Here is an 18921-nt window from a genome sequence, read left to right on the forward strand (position 1 = left end):
AAATTTATAAAGATTGCAAATAATCAAAATACAATTTTTTGAAAAAAGAGGTATGAAAAAGTCATATTATTTAGGAGACGATAGGTGCGGCTGAAATGTCGAGGAAGCTCTGACGACTAACAAGCTCCGGATGACTGACGGTTCCGAGCTTCGATGGATCGATCGGTGGGAGTCTGCGCGCCTTCGTGGTTCGTCGTCATGACGACGACTCGAACGCCGGCGCAGAGCCGCGCTGACGGCGACGACGACGATGGCGACGGACAAGGCGACGATACAACTCTCCAGGATGACGGCAACGCAGCAGATGGTGCGAGCGCTTCCGCAAGGAGTTCTTATCTCGTGTCGGCCTATTATTGAGCCTCCGTACCTGAGGACCCGGAGCTCGTGTCGTCGGTAAGGAGGCACCGGCTCAATCAGGGACGGCTCCCAGTGTCTCCGGGAGTCGCGGTTACCTTAAAGTGTGGCCACTTTCCTTAATCCTCTCGCCCGCAACGGTAAGGTCAGTCTATATCCGTCGATTCTAATTTAGTCCTCGCAAAAAATGTTCTTTGGCTGTGTACGAACAGGATTGAATTTTTCCTTACCCCTATAACAATTTCCTGAAGAATAATTTTGCACATTCCGTATTTTGCGCGGTGTTATAATTTTTGGCCTGGTCTTTTACGATAATAAATGATGTAATAAATAATGCAAATGACATCGATAACAAAGTATGGATCTGTTTTTTTTATACAACTGCCAATTTTGTCATTGAATATTTCATCAGTTTTTCCTATTTCATAAGCTTCTGTCAATAATCGTGTTTTATACTACATACTATTTTCTTATTACATAAAAATTACAATAATTATGTATACCAAACTACTTTTGAAATATCTATGCAAAGTATGAATAAACATGTAGGTAAGTATATTAAAATTCACTTCAAAACATTACTTTCGACAAAATTAGTTGACATGTACGGGAATGCCATATATTGATCCATTATACCAATAATATTTTGATCATTCATCGGATTATAATGATTAATAATGCAGTTCACATGACTTATATTGTTTATCAATAAAAGTTATATGCCTTTTCATACATAAATTAATACAGTGGATACATTTGTGAATACATTTGTGAAAGGAAACTTTTGAATTGGAAATTTGAAGGTTAGGATTAGATAAATGGCACACCGTTACGTATGTGCTCTATTTATTTTATAACTTTTTGTTCAATCAGCAGCTCTTCAAATTCGATTGTAAGAGAATTTTTGTGCAAGATTTCATTTCTATTTTGGATTTCGAACATTTTAAAAATTCATACGGTTATAGTTACACGAGTTTATACAATTTACAGATCGATATAATAAAAGATTACGTGTAATGTTTTTATAATTTTATTGACGCTTTTAAAAACCAGTCTTTATGCATTGGCTGTAAAAGCATCACATTCAAATAATTCATAAGTGTAAAGTGCAATATGTGTTATAAATTAAACTTGCGTAATTTTGTAAAATACCAAGTCAGTTTTTTAAGTTACATTGGCTTAAATATCTCACAGTTGCCAAGATATCAATTATATTAAAATTAATGTCAAATGAAAATTTCATAATCCAACTTACAATATAATTATCTTTTATAATAATTTGTTCATTAAAATCACTTTGTAAAACCTTAAAAGAAGAAAAAGCACCAGCAGCAAATAGTTTTTATTAGACAAATATATAAATTATTTAATATGATAACATACTAATGTATAAATAAAGTACTAATTATTATGAACAGCCATTAAATATTTTAGTGCTGGCAAATACAATAACGTACATAATTTACAGATTAATTATTGCAATCGATATAACTATCGATAATTAATTAATTTACTAATAAATTGAAATAAATTGTAATAGTAATTGTGAAATAAGTAAAACTTATTTATTCAAGTAGTTACAGCAATTGTTTTAAAACAATTCAAGAATCCAATGTTCCCTAAATTTGTTAAGAAAGACAAAGATAATTTCTCGGCTGACGGATATTGCCGTGCTTTCTCACGCATCACATTCAATCACACATTAACAATCAAAACCCGTAATTGATAATTAAAAAGCGAATACGTAAAGGAAAGCTGGACAAGAAACGTGACGATCATCGACAATCAATGAAAACTACGCTTTTAACACTTTGATTGCCGATTAAGGATTTCTCTCCAGCCACGTGAAAGACCGAGCTATATATGGGGGCATATCGATGGGGATGGCGGAAAGTGCAAGCTGATAATCTATGAGTAATGGAATATTTCCCATTTGGGATACTTTTGTCGGAGGAATAAGCGGAGCTTGCGGTTCAAGTGTCGTACGCACGCAGACGGCAATCGGGGCACAAACGTTTCCTATCACTTTCATTGGTCATTAAGTCTGTGCGGACGTCACGTGTGCACTTCAACTCCGGTCAATTGTTAAAGACGTTTGTCGTAAGTTGATAGGAGGCACCGGATAGGAGAAGAGGAAACAAGGAAGCGCGTGTCACTGTTATGATTATTGCGAATGTCATTAGCCCAGTGGAAAATAAAAGAGTGTAGTTAGTAGCGCTCGAGGGGTGGGCTGTTACTAATGGCATTAGTACTACTAAAATTTAATACTCTGATTTGACTTGGCATTACAGCTCCAAATAAAATAATTCCAATAACGAGATATTCTCGAGATAGGGATTTATTCGAGTTTATTATTATCGTCTCCGGGACACTGGTGTGGCGTCAGGTGCGTTCAATGTTTCTATTCAATTTCAACTTGTTCAAGTGATAACTGTATCTGATAAAAAGCGTAAAAAATTCAGTTACTCATAGGTTATTGCCTTTTTAAAATTTATGTGTACTAAATATATTATATAATTCGACAACATTTACCTGAAAATTATCATGTATTAAAATAAGTTATCTATTAATATCATTAATGCAATGTAAGCTAAAAACATTAATTAAGTTATGCATATAAAAATCTATTGCTAATTTATCAATTTATTTATATGTAAATAAAATAATATAAAACACTACAGTGACTATAAACGTATTCGATAAATATACTGATAAATTATAATAATTAGTATATTGATGAATAATAAGAATAACAATGAATTTATGAATTTTTATGAATATTTAGAAATTCATTGTTACTTCATTACGTTTGCGTTAAAATAGATTATTTCAGCCGAATTAAACTTAATTGAACAGTCTTTTAATTTTTTAAAATTTATTTATAATAAAAATAAGAACGTTACTGCTCCTATATTTATAATAGAATTACTTTATTTCTTACAGAAATGTATCAATTTACCTATTAATATGTTTAATATTATTAAAAAAAAAAAAAAAAAAAAAAAAAAAAAAAAAAAAAAAAAAAAATTTAAAAATTAAATTTTTTTTTGGGAAAAAATGTATCAATTTACCTATTAATATGTTTAATATTATTAAAAAAAAAAAAAAAAAAAAAAAAAAAAAAAAAAAAAAAAAAAAAAAAAAAAAAAACTTGATAATTTAACGTTATTTCTGGTAAAATCAATCAAATTTTAATCGTAATGATAAAATATTAGTAATATATTTTAATAACTTACTTTGACTGCTAAGATTCTTTTACATGATGTAAATAACAACGTTCACATTTTTTATTAAATCATATTAAGAGTAAATTATTATAAAAGTATTATTACAAAAAGAAAACCAATTTGATCAATAATTTACAACTATAATCGCCTTGATATATGCAAGACTATTAATGATCTTAACATTTTATTATACAATAAGAAATGATTCTTTATTTTGTGCAGTAGCAAATGTATATATTTTAAAATATTTAATATAAAAAGTATTTATTTTTATTATTAATAAATACTATAAATATTGAACTATATTATAAAAAGTATAAAATTTGAAGATGCTATTTTTATTTATCATTAAATTGAAATTAATATAAATTGAAAATTTTGCTAAAAATGAAAATTACTGTTGGATGTTATTAATAAAAGCATAGAGATATTTTGCCAAAACTAATGACAATCCGAGAATTGATTCATGACATATAATTTTTTAAGTTTTGCACCAACGAGTCCTACATTAATGATTATCAAACGATTTACCATAATATTGTATAATATAACACATATATTTTTTAAGAAATTCTATATATGGAAATAAAAGAAAACGTTGGATATATAGGAATTTATATTAGAACAAGAATATCTTACACATAAATAGTTCTGATAACATCGTTTCTGTTTTAGCATTTCTTTTTATTATTATTTTAAAGGATATTGTTTGTATATTAACTGATTAATTAAAGAAAAGGGAATAAAATATAGCACCAAGTACGTTTTGTACTGATCCCTTTGCAGATAAATTCCTTCGCAAATAATCTGTGCCGTTTACCTGACTAACCAAAACCCGTTTATAAACTAGTTGTAGAAATTACAATGTTCATCACCTATTATTTTGTTATTAAATTATTATTTATATATATATTTATTTTTATTTTTTGATATTTTTTAGAATACATTAAATTATTATATATATATATATATATATATATATATATAAATAAACACCTATTATTGTTGTTTTATTAAAGAAGTAATTATATCAAACAGTTTCGATCTGATATTCATGTGTACGTTTTATGCACTGTGCATCAATTCGTTCCTAATAATGCAAATAAATCATTGCTTGAGTAATATGTGTATGCACTCATGCGCGTGCGTGTGAATATTGTTTTGCAAGAAACATATATTTATTATTGTTAATTGAGTTATTTTAGTCAAGCTAATTATAAAATCTGAAAATATTTCTTTATACAATTCTGTATTTTTCTTTATTATACAATATTATACTTATAAATTTAGATTTATATTTAATTTCGAGTACAAGTACATCCATAAATTCAAACGTAAACTAGTTTTTCACTTTATCATATTGTAACAATGCGCAAACCGCATATAATTGTCTACCAACCAGCGAAAATTTATTTGTATTTAAAAAAAATATATATAATGTTATGATTGCATAACACGAAAAATGATTTTCACAAATTCAGATAAATGAGGTTTTAAAGAAACTAAAAAAAGTTGATTGTAGAGAGACAAGTTATTCTATGGGAAATTTGATAAACTTTGTCACGGACTTGAGGAAACAGTATTTTTTCCATTTCTGGCGTATTCTGAACTCAGTTTAAGTTCACTTAGTTTCATATTTTACATAATGCAGAATATTTTATGTTATTCAAACTCTTTCTTTCTCTCTCTCTCTCTCTCTCTCTCTCTCTCTCTCTATATATATATATATATATATATATATATATATATATAATACTCCACTTCACATATATAATGATCTTTTACTTAAATAATAAATAATAGTTCATAAACAATATATGATATAATGAATGAGAAAAATAAACTATTCATCGGGATTTTTAACTGTTTTGTATTGAGAAAAAAAGTTATTTCAAATTTGTAAAATATAAGTTTCTCGAGAAGCTGAAAATGTAGTCATATTGCACATTTGAATATATGAAATAATTATTTTACTTATATCAGAAGTTTATGTTATTTAATATTAGTACTATATAACCCGTGCTTACTATTATTGTGCTTAAGATCATTCTTAAAATGTTAAAGGAGAATAAATATTCGTGATATTGTAATCATTGCATCATTTACAAAAGTACAAAAATACATATTATCTTTATATAAATCATTGTATGTATTCAAATAATAATGATAAACAGGTCACCGGTTATTTATTGCGGTATTAACTAAAAATTGTTCCATACATAATTTATAACTACATAAATCCTAAAAGTGAAATGTCGTCTTAATTCTTCGTAATATTGACATGCGCGCCCGCGTGTGTGTACACGCATATAATAAATGCATACATACATCATAAATACGTATAAATATATTATTCAAAATTAAATGGGGTGTAATTTTCACAATCGTATTCGACATTTTTAAAGTATTATTTTAAATATATTTTTCAACCTTCGAAAGTAATTACATCAATCATATGTGAAATATATTTAGCAGTGACGACGAAATGAGTAACAACATGCACATTGCAAAAGGCAGGTGAATTTTCATTCGCGTACTTAATTTCGTGCCGAGGACTTTTGCGAGCCTTTACGCATTGAGAGGCGTATCGTGAACTTAGCAAGGAATTTGTGGATCGCAGAAACACTGGATCGATATCTCATATACACTGACAAACGTACGTATGTAGATGCAGGCGTACTCGTTCATGGGATGAGAAAGAGAGACTAAGATTGTGGCATTGCACTTTTGTGAAAGTAACTTTGAATACGTCGAGATGTTAATTGAATGAAGCGAAGACGTTGAGAAATCACGATGGGAGGTGCATGATACCCAAACTTTTCTCATTGTTAGCACAAATTATCTTGTTAACTGACACATTTCTAATTAAGATCGAACAAGAAGGCGTAGAACATTTAATTATTGTCTTGTTCTCTGGATTTTGTCAGTTCGTCTGAACACATCAAAATATGGAATTTGATGGGGCATGTGACATCAGAGTTAGAAAAAGAACGATTGAAATATTACAGAAGAAGATTAGTTGTGCTTGTAAACTTTGACACTTCGGTCATTTTTTGTGTTAAAGACGAGAAGTGAAACGATATATAAGAGAATATAAATCAGCGTTTAGCCATGTCACTAATATACGTCATACACACACTTTTGTATTATTAATATACCTAGTATAGTTTAAATTATTAAATAATTAAAACATTACCTTGATCAATCATTTTACTAATACCTAATCATATAATAGAATACCAATTTAACAAATAAATTATGAGTAATACATAGGTTAATGAAAGTTAAAATAAAATTTTTATTTATTCGGTAAATAATTTTACTAACTGCAACCATACTTTCATTCACATATATTTTGTATATCTATAATGTTATTATCGATATTCTTATATTGTCTATATCTCAAAATATTTCACTTATTATTGTATATTATAACGAATGCTGTACAATATTAAATATTATTACATATATGATGGATAAATATTTAATTATTACTCATACAAAATTAAGAATGACTGACTACTCAAAAATTTGTACTTTTTATAATTCTAAATGAAGCATTATTTTTATTGGATAATACGACACACACACACACACACACACACACACATATATATATATATATATATACTTAAATAGTACATTGCAATCAAACTTATTGAAAATATTACCTTTTTATCAAGATCAATTTTACCATCAAATTATAATATAATCGTGCAATAAAAATTTGTGCCATTAAATGATATTTATATAATATTTATCTATAAAAATATTTTTCATTTTTTTAAAATTTAATAATAATACTATAAAGAAATTAGAAAGATTATACTTCATATACATGTAAAAAGAAAAAAGGAAATTTAATTATTTTAATTTATAATTTTGTTATCTATTATGTATATCATATTAACAATATATCATTGATATTCATTTTAGAATAGAATTTAATATTATTAAATACATTATAATGCTCATTAATACAAGTATTTTTTTTAATATATTCGAATTGCTTTTACCAAATGACATAAACTCGAATAAAATTATAAAAATAATTATATTAATCGGAAAATTGTCCAATTATCGTCCAATTGTCCAATAGTTGTTTTAAATAAACAAAAATTTATCTCAAAAATCAATTATTGGAATATACAATTTCTAAAGCATCAAATTTAGATAAAATTAAAATAATTAATAAAATCATATTACATTATTTCAGATATATGATAAATCAATATTCTAAGATTGTTTAACATCACAAAAGGATGGAATTGATGTAAAAAATAAATATTGTCTGATATTTCATATTAAAGAACAACTATACTTTTTTTCAATTCCATATTATCATTTTTAACCGAATGAAATATGTTTAATATATTTTAATATAAACACTATAGATATATAAAATAGAAGGCGTATAAAATATTTTAATATATAAGGTAGCATTAATCCGTTTAATTTGTCAATACCGTACGTTTTTACATATATCATCGTGACAACTTTACAAGTAATACGGTATCTAATGGAAAAGCGCCCGAAAGTGAAAGTTCAAAGGAAATCAAGATACACGTAATGACGAGGTTATCCAATTTTCTAATTGAATAGACATGAATTTATTAATAGAAAAAGCTGTTGATAATATTAAAATAAGAACAAAGAGTACTCTTCTAATTTGAAATTTTACCTAGATAAAAAATATAATTATGAATTTTAGTCCACTTTCAATTGGATGTATACATTGATAAATAATTATATAGATAAATAAATACATAGCTAAACATAGATAAAATTAATTATAAATTTTAGAGAATTTTGAAAATAAAGTCTTATTGCTCTAAATCTGTCAATACGCAATAAATATATTTGTTCGTGCTTATAAAATACAATTTCCTTTTATATTTTTTCTATATTTTCTAATTTTCTAATTTTCTAATTTTCTAATTTATAATTTTCTATTTTCTATTTTATAATTTCGTTAAATCCATATGTAAGAATACTACTTCTCTTGAAGCATTCCTATATTACATAATAAATAAAATGTACTATATAAAAAATCAGCAATTACTTCGAACTTCGAAATACTTGAAATATATTTACTGATTCAACAAATATTAATATGAGAAAAAATTATTGGTTAAGAAGTGAGGATAACAGATTTCTTGTCAATTCATGCGTGAGAATGAGATAAAAAGCAGAACAATATCTGATCAATCACTAAATCCCATAAAGTTTTAATTTACCAAAGTATATAAAAATAATAGTACTCTAAGACCTTTTTAAAAACTCATGAAAAAAGAGACAATTTTTCACTAACATATCTAATTAATTCTAGATTTCACCATTCATTGCTTTTCCGTGAAACCTTCGAATCGTATAATTTTCTATTAATATTTTTGATATTTTTCTATGATTTTTGTGAACTATACGTCATAGTTTATTAAGAAAATTTTAATTTATAAAATTCTACAGCATTTATATTAATACTCATAAGAAGTTTCACTTATTAATTATTTATTAGATTGTTTTGTCTCATTTTATGATTTCAAATTACGTGTCGTATACGTAAATACACGGGCTATAGTGACAGCAAATAGTTAATTAAAATTGATTTTTTATAAAGTAAGTTCCTTCGTAAAATTAAACATTCCATTTAAATTTTAATTTATATTAAAACATAGAATAAATAAAAATTTGAATCTGTGAAAAATGAAAATCTTATGTATATTAAATCGATTCATACTTGAGCTTTTTATATTCAAATTACGTAGATTAAATTCATACATACTAACTATGTATAAAATATAATATTCGCTCATTATAATGAATTTGGTGATATAAAGTTATTCAAGGTATACTCTACATTACATATAAAATTCAGAATAAATTATAAATAATATTTTATGAAAAGTGTATTTCAATGTTAATGTTTAAACTCAAAATGTTTTTTAAACTGTCCTCATTAAGAGTCTTTGTTAATTATTATTTAAATTAACATCGATTAATTGTAAATCTTAAAATTTATACTTTAATATAAAGGTAGGAAGAATTATAAAAAAAAAAAAGAAAAAAAAAGGAACATAAATCAAGACATCAAAAACTTTGCGAATGAATGGGAATTTCTTACGGTCGATAGAAACTATAAATTAGATAAGCAAAAACAAGACAAGAAGAAAAGAAAGAAGGAGAGGAAGAAACGTAATGTTTCTCAACTGTTAGCATTAGCATCTGCTCTTAATCGATTTATTATAATTTCAAAAGAATAAATCTAAAAAAAACTGTCAGAATTCATCTTACTGGCAAAATTAGCTTCGAACAATAGAATTATTACGATTGATCGATTGATTAACCTTAATTTATCGTTATCTCTCTTTTTTATCTGTCTCACTTTTTCGCTTTTCCTCATCCATTCATAAAAAATTATTGGCTGTACTTATAAAATTAATTACTTAGATTTACTTTCTACATAATTAATTATAATTAAAATTTTGGTTTTAATGCTTTGATAGAATTAAATTAATTATATAATATAAAAGTAAACAAGAAAGTATAAAAATTTAAATTACCTTTCAGACACGCTTCTCATGATCTGACCATATCAGTTTCCTTTAATTCTTGTTTTATATAATACAAATCGATAAAATTTAAAACTTATTTTTATCATTTACTGATTTTATATTATTTTCAATGCTTCAAATTTTTCAAAATTTTATAAAATAAAATTAATCACTAAATTTAAATAGTCAATAAGAGTTGTTTTATTTTTGATTTCTAAAAATTAAGTTACATGCATAATGTCATTAAAATATTATTAGAAATTGATAATTTGAAAATCTATTTTTGACCTAATTAATTAATATAAATTTTAGTAGCAATGAAAGGAAACTAACATTAATTTAAATCTAGTTTTTATCGTCACCAAATAATTACGTATTTATACTTACTTCAAATAATTTTGTGTTGATACTCAAACTACGTTTGATTTTGTTTTTTATATATTTGATCGCTATATTAGTATAAAAATATAAAAATAGTTCGTTCTTATCTGGTACGAGTTTAGCTAAAATATTGAATATATTTTTATTATCATCGTAAGCAGTTCTCGAGTAACTATGTCAAATTATAATTATATATATATATATATATAACTTGATAGTGATATATAATTTATTTATAAATATTAATCATTATTTGAAATAAAAATAAAATTTCATTTAAATAAAATAATTTTTCATTAAATAACAGTACTTCGCTAAAATTCACTTATTGATGAATCGTATAAAATAATGTGACGGCTAAGTTCAGTGGATTGTCTGTAATCAGGACAATGCTCTTGATTCCTCGAATGCAAACGGAATGAGTATAAATATCTAGTCATAAAGGAATTAAACGGTGCTGATTAGATGCTCGATGCCACTTGTCCGGAGGCTTGTGTCGTTTTTATTTACGATCGCTTTTATGGGCTGAGAAATCGTTTTGCACGCATATCTGACGGCTGGGCGCCTGATCATAGTAGTATTTTACTTTTATACCCCACTTGGTACTCGTGTCACTCGTCCTACTCCAATTAGTGCCGAGATTCCTGGGAAGCGCTCGTGCGCAAATTCATTACACTTTTAGTTGTCGTTATTTGAGTCTCGCTTTGTTGTTTTTACTTGCTGTGATAGATGGGAATTTTCGCTATTAGAAAAAAAGTTTTGTTGAAAAAAGTCCTCTTTCTTTATTAATGAGACACAAATTATGTATTAAATAAATACTAGTGTTTAAATCTATTAGACTTTTACTTACGTATTAAAAAAAAAGTTTAAATACGCTGACAATTTGCATATATATATATATATATATATATATATATATATATATATAGGTGTAATTCAAAAATATTTTTATACTATATATAATCTACTCAAGAAAAGTAAACGATTTAATTATATTAAAAAATTTTCTTAATAATCTCTTGTTAAAGAATAATCAGTACTGGATATTTAATATCTTATACACGATTACATTGACATAATAATCTCAATAAATTTTGTATAATTATATAAAATAAATATTATAATTATCTACGACAGATGTTACTGTAAGTTTGGTATTTAAACTTTTATGTAATACCGCCATTTATCATTACATATTTATTTCTAATTCGAACATTAAAAATAGCAATTGGTTACAAAATATTTGCCAATATATGTTTTGTATTCATAGATTTCTTTCTAAAAGTAAAATTATTATAAATCTTATTAATAATAATATATTAAAATCAATTTATATTATGAAGGAAACCTTATAAGAATAACTTGCCAATATATAGGTTTTTTTAAGATTTAGTAAAGTAAATGTTTATTTACCAATAGTGTCTATTATGTCTACAAAGCATATTTAACTAGAAAGTCTGAAAGCCTTCATTCATAATTAAAAATGACAAATAATATTTGAACTTCGAGTGGAAGATGGCTATTATATCATATAAAATAATATAATAATTTTTCTATTTCACGAATTCATATGTATTTCACGAAGCTTCGAAAAATTTAATTACTTTCTTATTTTTATATTCTTGTATTACATTTACAGAATAAAATCAAAATTTCACAAAATCGTTTATCATTGAACGAAGCATATATGAAATTTCATTTTGTATATTAAAAACTACAAAATAAACATATGTTAATCATATGTTAGAAAAAATAATGCGTAAATCATATAATTATATTTAAATTGAATATATATCATCATGATAATTAATTGTATTTGAAATTTTTAAAATTTTTTTATAGAGCAATCATAAGTATAATAGTATTAATGTATAAATAAATAATTTAAATAATCTATTAACAATATAAAAGTTATAATTTGAATAAAATGTTACAAGCCTATAGTTTTAATCATTTAGTTCATGAGCATAATTGGAAGGCATATATATACGTAATAAACAATAATAAATAGTAATAAACAATAGGAATTAATGCGTCTTATATAGTCTGAATAAATTAACAACATATTTCTCAGACATTTGGGCAAAAAATTAACTGTAAATTTATTATGAAACGAAATTTTATGATAAAGATTTGATCCATAAAAGTTGAAGATAAAAAATTAGAAATATTAAATATAATCTGTTATATATTAATTTTGATTGATTCATTATGGTTTGAAATGTAAATAGCATAAATATGTTTAGAATGCAAACCGATAAAATGCAGTAACATTATAATAGTAAATATTTTAATAATAAATACGTGCTAAACAATGAATGTATAATATATACCCTTTTGTAAGATTATAAATGACATAAAATTATTTAATTTTTAATTTATTAATGTACTTTGTGTTAATATTAAAAATATTATATATATATATATATATATATATATATATATATATATATATATATATTTTTTATTATTACTTGTCTCTGTCCATTTCCATTTGCTATGGTTTCAATTATCTTTTCATTACAAGAATGAGTCGATTTTAAGAATATTTTTCCTGTTTTTTATCAACCTTTAACGAATACAATAAAATGCAATATTTACTATATATATTTAGCTAATCAAAAGGGAAAGTTGAATTGCAATGCAATTGAAACATTTATAAATATAGTTTATAAAAGTGAAAAAGAAGGAAAATTTATCACTTAAAATTATAGAAATAAAAATTCGTTCGAATAAACAATAAATACACAATTAAAGCTATCAAGAAATTGTAAATATAAATCCGTTTCTAACAATAAAACATTAAGCAAGTTTGAGTTTATTAATATTTTTTATTGGTACACTGATTATCTTTATATTGTCACAGAAGTCTTCAAAATTATTTTTATTATGGACTTTTATTAATTAAATAAAATTATTTATAACTATAAAAAAATTTTCTTATGTAAAGCGCTAGATTAATGTTATTAGAGAATCCAATAAATTATAATAATTGTTTATGAAAACATGCTAAGTGTTATTACAATAAATCCTTTTAATTATTTTGAAATTTATAATCATACGAATTACAAATTTCACAAAATTACTTTTCAAAAATCAAATTACTACATATGAATTAATCGTTAGCAGGTTTAGATAGTTAGAGAAAGAAATCAATAATTTATTAATAATAATTTAGTTAGTAGTTAAAATTTTTATACTTGATTTTATTATAATTGAACGAATAATTGAACGAAAATTAAACTATTTGTAATGAAGAATTAAAGTAGTATGTAACATAATCATTGAATTTTATATTTTATCGAATTTTATGGAGAATTCAAATAACTTTTAATTAAAAAATATACTAATAATTAGATTAATAAATCTATGTTGTTGTCATAATTAGAAATACTAGACGTCACTTTAAATTCAAATATATAGCGAGCGTTAGTAAAAGTTTGTATTTGGACTCTTAACTTTTATATTGGCGCATTTTCAAGATGTAATAAAATCAATGTCATGAATTTCCGTCCAAAATTTTATTATTACCAGTTGTTACTTCATTTTATTTTGTTTTTATTACTATTTTTTATTTAATTTTATAGTATTATGATTAGCCTTCATTTTCACTCTTATATCAGGATCCACCAAGAAGCTTTGATGTTTTTCAACAACAAATCGATATTTATTTACAATTATTTATTTTTTTTTACATCTTATATTTTATGTGTATTATGTAATTGTATATAATTATAAATGTATTAGTTAGTCGTTATTAGTATTTGATTTTTTGAACATTAGCGCCTATTTATTCGTTCGTATATAAAATATCCATGAGAAGCATAAAAATATTCCATTTGTAAAAAAACATCAATATTAAATATTTCATATTCACCATGTAATATAAAACTTATTAATAATTACAAAAACATTAATTAGTATATGCAAATAATACATGAAAAAAAGTCATCGTTATTTTTACAATTATTATCAACTGTATGTGATAATCTCTATATTTAAAATAGAATTAATTAATTTCTTTCTTAAATTTTTTACTGCGGCAGTGTGTATATATATATATATATATATGTCAGTATGAGCTGACTCGGTGTTTAAAAAATCAAATGTTTTATATTATTCAATAATTTGAAATCATAAAATTTGAAACATTAATAATTTTATAAAAAAAAATCGAGAATATATTTCAGTTTACATTAATCTTCAAAATATCATAATTACTCTGCTTTGACACTCGACTGTAATATTTGTTACAAGCTTTACAATCCGTGTCGGTGTGTGTAAACGTGTTAGCTACACGCTTCGATACATAAAATTATCATAATAATCATTAGCTTGTTCAGGAGCTAAATGATGAAATAAAAATTTTATACATATATATGATTTTTTTATAAACATACAAAAATATATATCCAGAGTAATGTCACATATCATCACAGAGGAATGTAACATTAACGATTGAATTAATTGTACAATTATTTTCATTAAATATTCGTCGTTCAGTTAAGGTTTTGAATAAAAATTATGTTTATAAATTGTATAACCTTATCAATTATCGAAGTATTTTGTTTGTGGCACATAATTTGAAATTTTCTTTTATAAATTTTCATAAAAGTTTAAAATACTTATTACAAATAAAACATATTTTTATAAAGTAAATTAAATGATTATTCCAAATTATTTATAAACAATTTTTATATTAAATGGAACTATTCAGTTTATATAATATTTTCTCTATATTTTATTTTTTATTACATAATACGCAGTGACACAATTAGTTCTTTTGCTGAACAATTAACACATTAGTATATGAAATTCATTAAATTTTAGATTTTCGAGAAATATTAAGTTTGAACATTGTTCTTAGTTTAAAATAAATTTGGAGTGCATTACATCATGGTATATAAGAGAGTTGGGGATTTATAAATTTCATTATAAGAAATCAAGACGAAAAAGAATATTGAAATATCTCATAATCAAACATTGACAGATTATAATATCATTTACTTTCATTGAAATTATTGTTTTCCTATTTTACATGTATTTATGAGATATGTTAGATAGTACTTTTGAATATTTAAATTATAAACGATGTATTGATTATTAGATACTTTGATTATTATTATTAATATTTATTTATCTTTTATTTACAATTTGATTTATAAAAACTGAATATATATTCTGACACTATTTAAAGTATTAGGGATTAACTACATTGATATCACTTTTGATCATCTATTTTTACAAAATATAATTGGTTCAAAATTACTGAAATTTAGAAAACTATTAATAATATAGAGTTTTTCATAATGATATTTTATTAGTTCCTTTCCATTATTCCCGTATAAACATGCGCGTGTATAGCGCATATTACACACAGGAAATTCAATGGCGCTTATTTACGCTTAGTTTTTTTTTATCGTTTGCACGATTAACCATCCGTTGCTAATTGTGGTTGCGTTGTATTTTTCAAGATTATTCAACAAGAAAGTTAATAAAGGTGGTGGCTTGAAGATCCTTGCGGGAAATTTGAATAAGCTTTTAAGCGTTACACAACCTCTTGCCGACATGGCCGAGTTACATGAAAGCAAGAGGACTTTAATGAGCGAAAATACATGAGACTAACAAATATGTTCTATACTGGATCTTAATTTATATTATATTTTAAGAAGAATAACCTTACGTATACATAATAAAAATCGTGATTAACAATTTCTTATAGATTCTACTTTTTTCGACAATTATAATAACAAGTTTTGTCGAATAATAATAACTACGAAACGTAACCATCTATTTCTCGAAATTCTGATACTCTTCTTGTTAGTATTGTTTCGTTTATATATATATATATATATATCAAAAATATTTTTTTATTAAATTTTCAGTATATCTCGATATCTTTATCCATTGTTATATTTTTCTTCAATGTTATCTTTAGATCATGTTGTCATAGAATAAAAATTATTAACTACATATATCTAAATATATTTGAATTAAAAATATACTGTCTATATTATAACTTATCACTGTATCTCATCGTTTAACATCTAACATCTCAGCATTTACAGCTCATGAGGTCAAACAATAAAAAATAGATTTTATATTTAGATACAATAAAACACCTAGAAATATGATAACCATCTACTTCTTAGAATTATTATACTCTTCTTATTAGTATTGTTCTGTTTATATAGCTTTAATTATTATGGTAGGTATACTTTATGATGTTTGATGTTAATCCTAATGAATTAATATACAGGAGTAGGATGGATTATTTCAGATTTTCAAAATAGAATGTCAGTTGAAAAACAATATCTTTCTTAAAATACAATAATAAAAATTAATATTACATACATTAGAAAATTTATCTGTCGTTAAAATTTTTTTAATGATATTAAGTTATTGCTTTTTGATTACGGTATAATATATATGCAAGTAATTATGCAAATGATTAAAATATTATTAACTATTTCACACGTTACGTTAAATCTTATCTTTTTCTTTAAACCGAATTTGTATATTATATAAATTGCCGTTATTATTTAAATTACAATTATTTTACTAATCCATTCGGAAAATATTATTTTAATAATGTTTATTTATATGTTTCCCAGACAAATAAGATACATTGTGAAGTATCTGATGTTTTGCAGGTTATTATTTATAAGTTCTTAAATCTTAAATTTACAATATTTGTTCTAAATTAATTAATGTGTTCAAAATTAATCCAAGAAATTGCTGTATTTTTAAATTATCAATTAATAAGAAATAGAATAAAATAAAGTGCAAATACGAATGAATTATAGTGAAAGAGTAAATTCATTTTGAAATATCATAAAGAAATATTTTGTATAAAATATTCACATAAAGTCCAATACAATAAACAATATTTCGTTCTTTTTTTTTCTTTTATTTTTTTTTTTTTTTTTTTTTTTAAAAACTACACAACGTACAATAAATCTAACTACAAATAAATATTATAACAATTTTATAATTTTAATCAATTTTTAGATTACGATTTATTGATAATATGTTGTTAAACAAGTAAGCGTTGATAAACTAGAAATTTTAGCAAATAATATTATACACATAGGAGCCGAATTTGAGTAAGAAAGAAGCGGATGAAAATCTCTTTGCAATAGCTTACGATAGCCTTGTAACTGAAGGGTTAAAAGTACATTAGAATATGCAAAGCAGCCTCTACTTGTGCCGATTACGTAATCTCGATCAAAAGCCCGATATTGCTGTGAGCAGGATGTTTGAGCGGTTGGACGTGATAAGAGTCGGTAATATGTGTGCGCCGAAGTTCGTAAGCGTGAATTCGGATATGAGTCATGAGGAGCCGAGATCGATAACGGGCTAATGCAAAATTATCGAATAGAAGCGAAATTAAAGCGACGAATTAAAGTTACATGCGTGTTGAGATGTCTCGGAAGGTACACGTAAAGATAGGCATGATGACGTCATTCCCGAAACGTCTTGAGAAAGACACGATAAAAAGGAAGAGGCACTTTCCGAGCGCAAGCGGCATGACAAGAAAGAAAAAATTGACGCAGTGAGTTAGGTCATTGAGTGAAAGAAAGAAAGAGGGCTCTTTTCATCGCATCCACGAGAGTGATTTCTTATGTTTCTTACTTGTTTTGTTCGGTGCAATATCCGTTTTATGACGCGTTGCTTATCAACTCGGTGGGTTTAAGAAATTTTCATACAGCTCTCATGAGTAAAGAAGTCTCGTTTTTTCTGAGCAGTATTCTTTATCCTTGGAAATAGGTTGAATTTGTTTACGTGTTAAAATTACGAGGGCACTGAAAGACATTTTGCAAAGATGATTAAAAATGTCAAAAATGTGCATTAATATCGATGACACACTTTTTAATGTAAGCTCTTTTCAAATTACGCTATTGTAATTGAACCTTTCCAATTGGTGCATCACAAATTGCAAATATTTATGAGAAATTTTAATTTTAATCCAATGGAGGTACGTGAAAAGAAACGAGAGGAAAGAAAAGAAATTGTTCTCGTAACCCCATCAAAAGGTCAAGTAAGTATAAATAATTTTTATGCATATATAAAGTAGTTGGAAGAATGGATTTCCAAGACATACGGATGTGCTATTAACAACGGATAAAAAGGCGATAAGCGCACATGTTAAAATTGTGATTCATTATAAAAGATTGTAACTTGCCCGTCAACATCATAAAAAATTTAGGTGAAAGCCCGTAAAATTGTCTTTATTGGCGGGGCAACGTATCGTAATGAAATAAAAATGCGTAATGGCGCATCCGTAAAGTGTCCGAAAATACTACGAACCCGTGGAGATTTTTTTTTTTTTTTCATATGGAAGACGATACATGGAAGCAGGTAAATAAATTTTAAAGAACCTCGTTATTGTTCGCGATATATATGTG

At 25.1% G+C, this 18921-nt stretch overlaps 1 protein-coding gene across 2 annotated transcripts in view; it reads left to right on the top strand.

Moving 5' to 3' along the window:
• The first annotated feature begins 375 nt into the window (after window positions 1–375).
• Window positions 376–18921, top strand: part of DAAM (disheveled-associated activator of morphogenesis-like protein) — a 144251-nt gene continuing 125705 nt past the window's right edge. Inside the window, exon 1 of one of the 2 annotated variants that reach the window (XM_011496510.1) lies at window positions 376–494. The gene's annotated coding sequence lies outside the window, so the exon portion shown is untranslated. Of the gene's footprint in view, window positions 500–18921 lie in introns of both variants that reach the window. The other variant, XM_011496509.1, reaches the window with a different exon arrangement.

This window comes from Ceratosolen solmsi, unplaced genomic scaffold (assembly GCF_000503995.2).
Source record: "Ceratosolen solmsi marchali unplaced genomic scaffold, CerSol_1.0 scaffold29, whole genome shotgun sequence".
Lineage (NCBI taxonomy): Eukaryota > Metazoa > Arthropoda > Insecta > Hymenoptera > Agaonidae > Ceratosolen > Ceratosolen solmsi.